The sequence below is a fragment of the Aegilops tauschii genome, chromosome 1 (assembly GCF_002575655.3).
Source record: "Aegilops tauschii subsp. strangulata cultivar AL8/78 chromosome 1, Aet v6.0, whole genome shotgun sequence".
Lineage (NCBI taxonomy): Eukaryota > Viridiplantae > Streptophyta > Magnoliopsida > Poales > Poaceae > Aegilops > Aegilops tauschii.
Window position 1 is genome coordinate 493408471 of NC_053035.3, and position 9158 is coordinate 493417628.

The 9158-nt window shown below is 41.6% G+C and overlaps 1 long non-coding RNA gene across 2 annotated transcripts; it reads right to left on the reverse strand.

Annotated features, from left to right (window-relative positions):
• Positions 1-6514: 6514 nt before the first annotated feature.
• On the reverse strand, positions 6515-8642 carry LOC109764256 (uncharacterized). Of its 2 annotated transcripts, XR_002233139.4 has the most exons (4): positions 8324-8633; positions 7991-8238; positions 7661-7741; positions 6515-6799 (listed from the first exon to the last, which is right to left on the reverse strand). It is a non-coding gene; the product is annotated as an uncharacterized lncRNA (long non-coding RNA). The 2 variants fall into 2 exon arrangements; XR_012188198.1 differs by having other exon boundaries at positions 7661-8238; positions 8324-8642.
• Between the last annotated feature and the right edge of the window lie 516 nt (positions 8643-9158).

Here is a 9158-nt window from a genome sequence, read left to right on the forward strand (position 1 = left end):
CACGTGCTCTTTATCTTCTTGCAAGCTTATCCAAAAACACCTACAAAGTACTTCTAGTCATACTTGTTCTAGGTAAAGTGAACGTCAAGCGTGCGTAGAGTTGTATCGGTGGTCGATAGAACTTGAGGGAATATTTGTTCTACCTTTAGCTCCTCGTTGGGTTCGACACTCTTACTTATCGAAAGAGGCTACAATTGATCCCCTATACTTGTCGGTTATCAGTGCTCGTCAGAGGTTTCTGTGATTGCTCTTGCTACTATTTCTACCTATCAATGCAATGATACGCAAGTATTTTGCGTATTTGCGAAAAAAAGAACAATTTCCTAACATCATAATTTCCCGTGGATAGTTACTCTAATGGATGTAGTACTTATAGTTTGCTGCTTGGGCCACTCAAAGACGATACTTCTTTGATCAACAATTTAGTAAACAAATATGTATTGTACATGAAGAAAAGTATATGATGAAAAATATCATCCTTATATGAATCCATTGTTGATGGTTTTGATGATAATAACACATATTTGGTTGTCAAATTGCTGACTTCAGAATATGTGCATGTCCTATGCACCCACCAGAGGGAAATAGTTCTGTACAAAAGATAATCAAATCCATTTTTGTTTTCCTAAGAAACTGTTTACGAAAATCTCCCCACCCGCTGGTTCTGCTTTTCTTCTCTCTTGACATTGCTGCAACGTTATATACTAATATATGAATCCAAGCAAAAAAATGTAAAATAACATTAAAAAGACTTCTTCCGAAATAGAGTAAAAAACGGCTATGGGCTAAATGGTGTGGAGTGTTTTTCTTGGCACATGCTCTTTTGATCCTCCTGATATGATCATGTGCAATGCTTCGGGTTTCATCTGCCTATACCCGACCAAAGCCTCTTGTAGCCACAATAAAGTACACAATAGTACATAGCAGTAGGTTGAAGTTATAATCCTGCCACAAAAACTAAATGGCACATGCTTTCGACACCTATAGACACACATCGCACATGCAGCACCAAGGATCACCATGTGGCCATCGAGCAGGGGAGTGTGTCCTGGATCACCGCTCACCAAGGGAGGCCAACACCGACCACTGACATGGTTTCCACCAGATCGATGGCGATCCTCCTAGTTAATACCTCCCTTGGTGACTTCCAATGTTCCAAATGGTCACAATCGTTGCTTACTTCAAAAATAAAAAAGCGAAGGGCCTATGAGGGTAGGTGTTATCAGATTTGCCGGCTTTCTTCGGTCTTGGAAGATGGTGTGTTGATCAAGGCAAGCAGATGACTAAATCTTGGTGTGGCAATATCGACCTCTTCTTGTGAGTTCTTTTGCGACATGACTCAATTTCTCCAACCCTCTGGACTGGTAGTGAATGATTGCAAGTTCGTGTTGCATGGGGTGATGCCCAACCGACATTCCATCAATGGTTATTAGATCTCATTTCTAGCCACGAGGGACTATATTGCAATCTTCAAAGACGGGTATGACAAGGGCGTTCGCAAATGTCCATTTTACTTTACAGTTGGTTCAGTGCACTTTTCATGCTTCGGCAAGCGGCATACAATCGAAGGAAGACGACAACCAGTGTATTTTTTGATATAATTTTACTTTTATTGGTGGTTTTGTGTCTTGTCGTGTTTCCATTGTAATGTCTATTGTTTCCCCTCAAATTTCAGTTACAAGATGCCCCTTTGGATATCTTTTACAAAAAACAGGTCACAACCCTTGATATATCAATCCGATGTCTAATAGGAGTTTTTTAATTTCTTTTGGTGGAGATCAGTAGGTTAACCAAGTGATTAACCTCCCCGCAATTAGTTATAGAGCTCGCCAACCATGAAGTCGGTGCCCTATCCAAGGATCTCACCAACCGCAACATGGACTCACCGCCTCTCGGCATTGATCAATATGTTAGACATTATCCGGATCACAAGTATACTTGTGGTTGTGGCCAACGATGTTGGTTCTCCTCCCCGGTCATATGAGTGGCTTTAGACGTAAATGTTTGATTTCAAAGTGACAATGTAAAAAAACTTTTTAAATTAAATTGCGCATCGAGGGCCCAATTCCATTCATGGTGAAGTTGGTAAGACAACATTAATGTTCTCAAAATAGAAAAGAGAAAAAGAAGGATGCCATGGGCTAAACCCCATATAACAACACTTGGATTAAAGTTTGTCTTTTTTAGCTAATTAAAGTTTGTCTTCTATCACCGCCCTATCAAAACAATAGACATTTAGAAGCCTAGCTCACACCCACATTTACACACATTTAGAAGCGGCATATCCTATATACCTAAGAGACTGATCCCCGCTACTTCTAATTATCTCAACATATTCCACATCGTCGAAATTGTTATAGCCGTTAGACTCACTATCTAGATCCACTAGCATCCATCTGATCTACACATGAGAATCCTCTATCATGCAACATGCATTTTCCAAGTTCAAAGGACGGACCACAACCGGCACATTATTATCATTCCAAGATACACCACAGGTCAACCTCTAATCCTTCCGCACCCATTGGCAGCTTGCCGACCAGCAAAATCTCTCTTGTTGAAAACTTCAGATGCCAACATCAACACTATGTGTGCCCCTATTTCTTGCATGTCGCACAAAAATTCGTGTATGTAAGCCGAACAAAAATACATCTAGTAAGCCACCATAACAGCTACGCAACTAGGATCAATTGGAAATAAATGTCTAAAATATGCCTCATTTCTCATTCTCTAAATAACCTAAATAACATCAGCCACTCTAGGTAAAAACCAACAATTGTTTATTGCCAAAAAATGTATCACCCACTCACATAGTCATTCACCCCCCCCCCCCCCTACCTAATGCAACAATGAATATCTAGTAAGGATATTGTTTCTAAGCTGGCCATAGAAAGATTTTATTCCATGTCACAGGAAACTATTTCCGGTAAGCAATGCTTATTGGTTCATGCACTAATTTATTAGGCCAGAGATATCGGTCGCATATGTGTTGTTTCAATTAGAATAAAAGCTCAAGTTTACTGTGAGTTGTTGTGTTGTGGTCACTGAATTCGAAAGGAACCCAACTCACTGTTTGGACTTCCAGATCATTTTAGCTCAGGCATACCGTTAACTTATGAAGTGAAAGTACTTGTCTTGTTTCATAATGGCAATGACCTAGTATATTAATGCATGAATATTAGAACTTAACATTACATTTTGACAACTATCGATCGTACTCTTAATTAAAATAATAGAATTGATTCTTATTATTGTTCTAAGTCATCTAATTTAATAAGTATGTCCATCAGAAACATTTTTGTGACTAGAAAACTATTCAAATTTCAAAGAATTGGACTTCATAGAAGTTTTCCACGTGTGGGTTGCTCAAGTTGTAGGCTTCAATAGTACATGAATGTTCCAACGATTTCCTTCATACTGTATTATTTTGCATCCATTCTGGCCTCTCGGAAACACTATTTTATATTTCATACGACCAGCAAAATAAGCATTAATGTAAATACAACCTCGTAGAAATCAAGTGGGATGACATTGTTAAAAAATGTCTCGGTTCTCAAAATCATGTGAATTAAAGATGTCCACAATAGCAGATTGCACTTGCTTCCATCTTGAGTTTCCAAGGGCTTAGTTTATACAAGTAAAATAAATTAGATACTGACATCTCTTCAATATCTTAGGAGAAATTTTGAATATAAGCATATAACTTGGTTATAACTAAATATGTACAATGTTCTAGATTGGTACCAAGAGTTTGTCTATATGAAATCGTGTTGGGTGGACTCAAAATTAAATTGTGTGGCGAGGACGGTGGTTTTTATGTGGCACTCCCTAGTGATTTTTTTTGTTGATAACATAAAGGTTGACTTAAGTGATGTATGGCTAATGACAACTTTATTTAGGTTTGAATGAGTTAAGACGCTGATACTTGTTGAACCGTCTTAAGTAGATTATGGTGATGGGAGAAACAATGCAAATCTAGCCACATTGCTTTTACAAGTGAAACCCTAAGGGAGGACCACAATTGGTTCATGGTTAGAGGTGATTGTACTCTTAGCCCATTACAGATAAAATTCCATGTGTAAATGCTCTATGTGTCTCATTAAAACATAATATTTGCATAGTGTGAGGTCACCTTTATCTGCCCATAGTTGATAGTGAAGCACATGCATCAACTTATTTAATCTTAGTACTCCACGATTCTAATATTTGAGAAGTGTTGTGCGAGTGTATGGATGGGTGCGCACGCGCGCACACTTGCCTATGACATATGTGCATGTGTGTGTGCGCGCGCTTGTAAAATCTCCAAATCTAAAATTATCTTATAAGTAAGGCTATTATTTTCGAGGAAGCAACATATGAGTGTGATTTATCATCTTTTTTAGAGTCGGGTGTTTTATCATTTATGATGCAATCTTCAGGTGATTTAACTGAAAACTATCAGGCTAAAGGCCACATAGTGTATTCTTAACAACATGTGTTTCCTTTACTTATCAGGCTGAAGCTTCCCAAAAACCAAGATCATTATTTCCGCGACACATCGGTATGCTTTACAGGCAATTCTTATTTGCGACGGATGATTACTACGGGCATATACAATGGTGTTATCTTATGAGTAGCACATAGAATAAATATTGAGATGGAAGAAACAGAAACCAGAAAAAAAGTAAAAACCAAGATCCGCATCCGTTTGTGGGTGCACGAATCTTGGCATGTTTGTGGTGCCACGTAGGATTGGACTGGTGTGTGGGCATTCACCCGGTCGCCCACACGTCCGTTTCACCACACGGAGGGGCCGGTGTGTGAGCGTTTATCAGTTCGCCCACACGCCAGTTTTCACTCACGCACAAGGGCTGGTGTGTGGGCATTTGCCATCTCGCCCACACGCCCGTCTCCTCTCCCACACCGAAGCTGCCAGTTGCCATGTGTTTTACAGTGTACATGGCAACTGCCCTAGTGTGCTTGTAAGCAGATGGTAACTCTCTCTTTTTTTACCTGAGCATGTCAGTTGCCATGTGTTTTGCAGGGTACATGACAACTGTCCTAGTGTGCTTGTAAGCAGATGGCAACTCTCTCTTTTATCCGAACATGGTGTTTTGCCATGTCTCTTTGTAGCGCTACACGGCAACTACCTAGTGTTAGTAGGTGGCAACTCCTAAGGTTTTTAAATCATGGCAACTGTAGTAAACCAGACCATACATGGCAACTGCTTAGTGTTAGTAGGTGGCAACCTCTAAAGTTTTCAAATCATGGCAACTATAGTAAACCATACCATACATGGCAACAGCAGCAGTTGTTCAAAATGGCATATGGCACTTGACCTGAGATGGCAACTGCAGTTGAGCAACCATGCATGGCAACTGTAGTTATCCGACATGGCAACTGTAGTTCAGCGACATGACAACTACAGTTAAACGTACATTGAAGAGGGTCCGGACCATGGCAACTGTGGGGATGCGTGGTGACTGTCACGCGGGGCGTGCAGGACCGTGAGGTATGTGGCTGAGAGAGGTCATGTGAGCGTTATGCATTTTGCCATACGTAGGCGTGTGAGAGGGACCGCAAGGGAAAAAAGAGGCGGGTGGACGCTAGTTGTTTTGCCCACACGTAGGCGTGTGGGCTGGTCCTCTTAGACACCATACAAAACGTGTGAGCAGACCCCTTAACGCCCACACGTGTGGCAGTAATCGTCGTCCTTTGTTTTTAATAAAAAAATATAAGGGAACCTATTGAAAACCATGTAAATCTTTCCCTATCCCTACTAATAAAGCACCGAGTGTTTCTGGTCGTACGTCGTCATCTTTTTTTTTACGGTAGTTTCTTTCGCACGCAGCTTATCGTACGTTGACCCTCGCTTTCAGCTCGATCCGTTTCTGGTACGTCCCCTCCTTGCTATCGCCTCTGGCTGGGCCTTTCTGGCGCCCCAGGTGGGCCTACGCGCGCACACAAATTGGCCCAATTAATCCAGCCCACCTATCCCCAATTTGAGGCAAAAATACTTGCTGGTGACAAGACTCGAACTCTGAACCTAACGCCTAGCAAAAACAGCACGGCCAACCAAGCTAGCATGTGTTATTTGTAAAAATACAAATTGATTCAGATAATAAGTAGTCCCACCTCACTTTTTTACATCCAAACTACATAATTTATATACGTTTATGAGTTTCCTAGGTGTCAGGAAGCCGTCTCGGAAATCATTACAGAAAAACAAGGAAGGAAAGAGAGGCTAATTAACTGGAAAGCGAGGCAACGAAATAAGGAAGGAATCCTGAGAGATATATTCTCTAATCTAAATTGAGAAGGACATGAGGTGACAAAGATGAAATAAGGAAGGAAATTGGGATCCTGAGGGATGGTCCTGAGACATATTCTAATCTAGAGTAATATAAGAAGGGACAAAGAACAACAATGTCGGATTTACACACCACGGGAAACATTATCTAGACGGCCTGCAAAGTAGATTTACACACGCAAGCAAAATAGAAAACAAGTTTTCGCAAGAAAGAACAAGCCATGGTGAGGAATAAGCAAGTAGCAGGTGCATTGCGCCAAAATAGTTTAGGTGTATACACGATAAACAATTGTTCGACATATTTTCTTTTACCATCAGAATGATGAAGAAAAATGCATTCTTGTGTTTTTACACAAACACATTTAGGCAATAAATCCTGACGAAAATATTTACTTTGATGCAGTTGCCATATCATGTGACCAAATGAGAAGTCCACTTGCCTTATCTCATTCGCTTCTTGATTCCTGAAGATATCCACATCAGATTGCTATTTCTAAAAGGTGTTTTATCCTGAGAAAGAAGTAGAATATATTAGTCGGTGGTACAAGGTATACAACTGTTCAAAAATAATTTATGGTATATATACAACCGAGGGTTCGAGATGATGATAAAAGTATCAGGTACAAAAGTTTAAAAAAATGTCACATAACACAATGAAGATTAGGAGCTACCTATAGATATAATTTTCAATATGTAGAGAACCATAGGATTCTGAATTTTGGCATCGGTGGATAGAATTCCACGCAAACTATAACACTGTTTGTTCTTAATAGCGGTATCAATCTGACCGTCAAACTGAACCGGATTAGTCAATGATCCACTGAGCAGGAGTTTACCCAGTTTCAAAAAACATAAAATTTCTATGCTCCAGTTTTAATGTGAAAAGGGTACACATGTTAGCACACTTCATTCATCCAAATACATTCAACATCTACCGAATTGTCATTGCATGAGAAATTCAGGTTTTAATCTTATGCATAGAACCTCATGTAGCCGAATGGTACACTTCAGATGCATTCAGCATCAAATGAAGTGTACTAAATGGATCTGGATGTACCCTTCAGTTTTAATTCGGTTGTTGTTATTCATATTCAAACTGATGCATACAAGCTCATATAGCCTGAAATTGTCAGCACGTAATATTTCAAATAAAGTGTACCCTTCAGTTTTAATCCAAATAAACATCCAGATCCCGAACTCTGAATAAAAATGCATAGAAGCTAATGTAGGAATTGTCAGCACGTAATTCCCCAATTCCTTCATCCAGACCATTCAACATAAACCGAATTCAGGAACACATATTATATACATTCTGAACGAACACCACAAAAATCAAAGAAATTACAAACCACACAGTAATCGAGAACCCACCATATCATGGAAGCTCACCGGTGGTAGACTGCTTTGTATCCTCACTGCAACAACTCGTGCGTCATACAGAAGGAGGTGGACCTACGGCAGGATGCGGGTGAGAAGACCGGGGAGATGAGATGACGAGCAGGAGAGTCATCAGCGGCACAGCGCAGCGCGGGCGCCGGGAGCAGCAAGCAACAAAGGCAAGCAGCAGCGGCAAGCAAAGCAACCACCAGCAGCAAGCGGCAAAGCAAGCAGCCAGCAGCGGCAACAACAGCAAGCAGCAAAGCAAGCCAGCAACGAACAGCAGCAGCAAGCAGGCAGAAGCGGGCAGAGGCGACTCCTCACCTTACTGTTCGTTGCGGCCGAGTCGGACAGATCAGGGAGGCGAGAGGACGGACAACAGCGAGTTTCGGACGGCGTCAATGGCGGTCAGCGGTCGAGGAAGCTGTAGGAGGGACCCGTGGCTTCGAGTCCGTGGTCCAGACGTGGACCCCTTCATGGTCCCTGTAGCTGCTCGGGGAGGACGATGACCGCGGCGGGGTCGCAACGGCGGCCGACGGAACCAAGAAAGGTGGCCTTGGTTCAAGAGGTTCCTGCACGCCGGCGGCCGGAATCACCATTAAAGGGACGGCAGGAGCAACAATGGAGCTAAGGAAATACACAGGAGCATGAACGCACCGGAGAAACGAGGTGATTCACGGCGGCGTCTAGCGGGCATGCATGTCGGAGCCGGAGGCGTGGACGTCGATCCGGACCGACGGCTGGCGGATCCTGCCGGCCCCTGCAGCTGGCGTTGCAACGGCGAGCGGCGGCATCCCCGGCGAGCTTGACGAGAAAGGGGATCCAGGGAGGGAGAAAAGGAGTGAGGAGTGAGGTAATGGAGTGGAGGAGGAGAAAGATGAAGGGACAACCGGGCAGGAGGCGGCGTGTGTCCCTTGGAGATGACGCTGATGGACTGACCTAGGAGACCCACTGGTCAGTGGCAAAGGAGAGGTTGAAAGAAAATAAAAATAAACAAAATTAGCTGGAATATCTCTTCCTCCTCTACTCCTTCATAGGCTTCATAGGCATAATCTAAATATCTCGGTGCTAAAAAAATACAAAATATTTTGGAAAATTTCACAGATGTTACTACTTACTCCCTCTGTAAAGTAATATAAGATCTTTTCGATCACTAAAAATTTGTTTATAGAGGGAGTATATAATATAAATCTAAAAGTTTCCAGAGAGTATTTGACTGCCCTTTTTCAAATTCGAATTCAAATCTGCCCCAACTTTGGGTTTGACCTATAAGTAGGTGATATAAGATTCCACTGCTCATGGAATGTTTATGGATCTTGTAAATACCATATGACCTCCATTTATAAATTTTCATGAACTTTGAACAAGGGAATCATCACCAAACAAATATATTGCAGTTCTGGCATTTTCTTGAATTAGAACAAAAGCACTTGATTCAAATATCGTAACAAATATATTGTAGTTTAATTCTATGCATGGATGGCTCGATCTC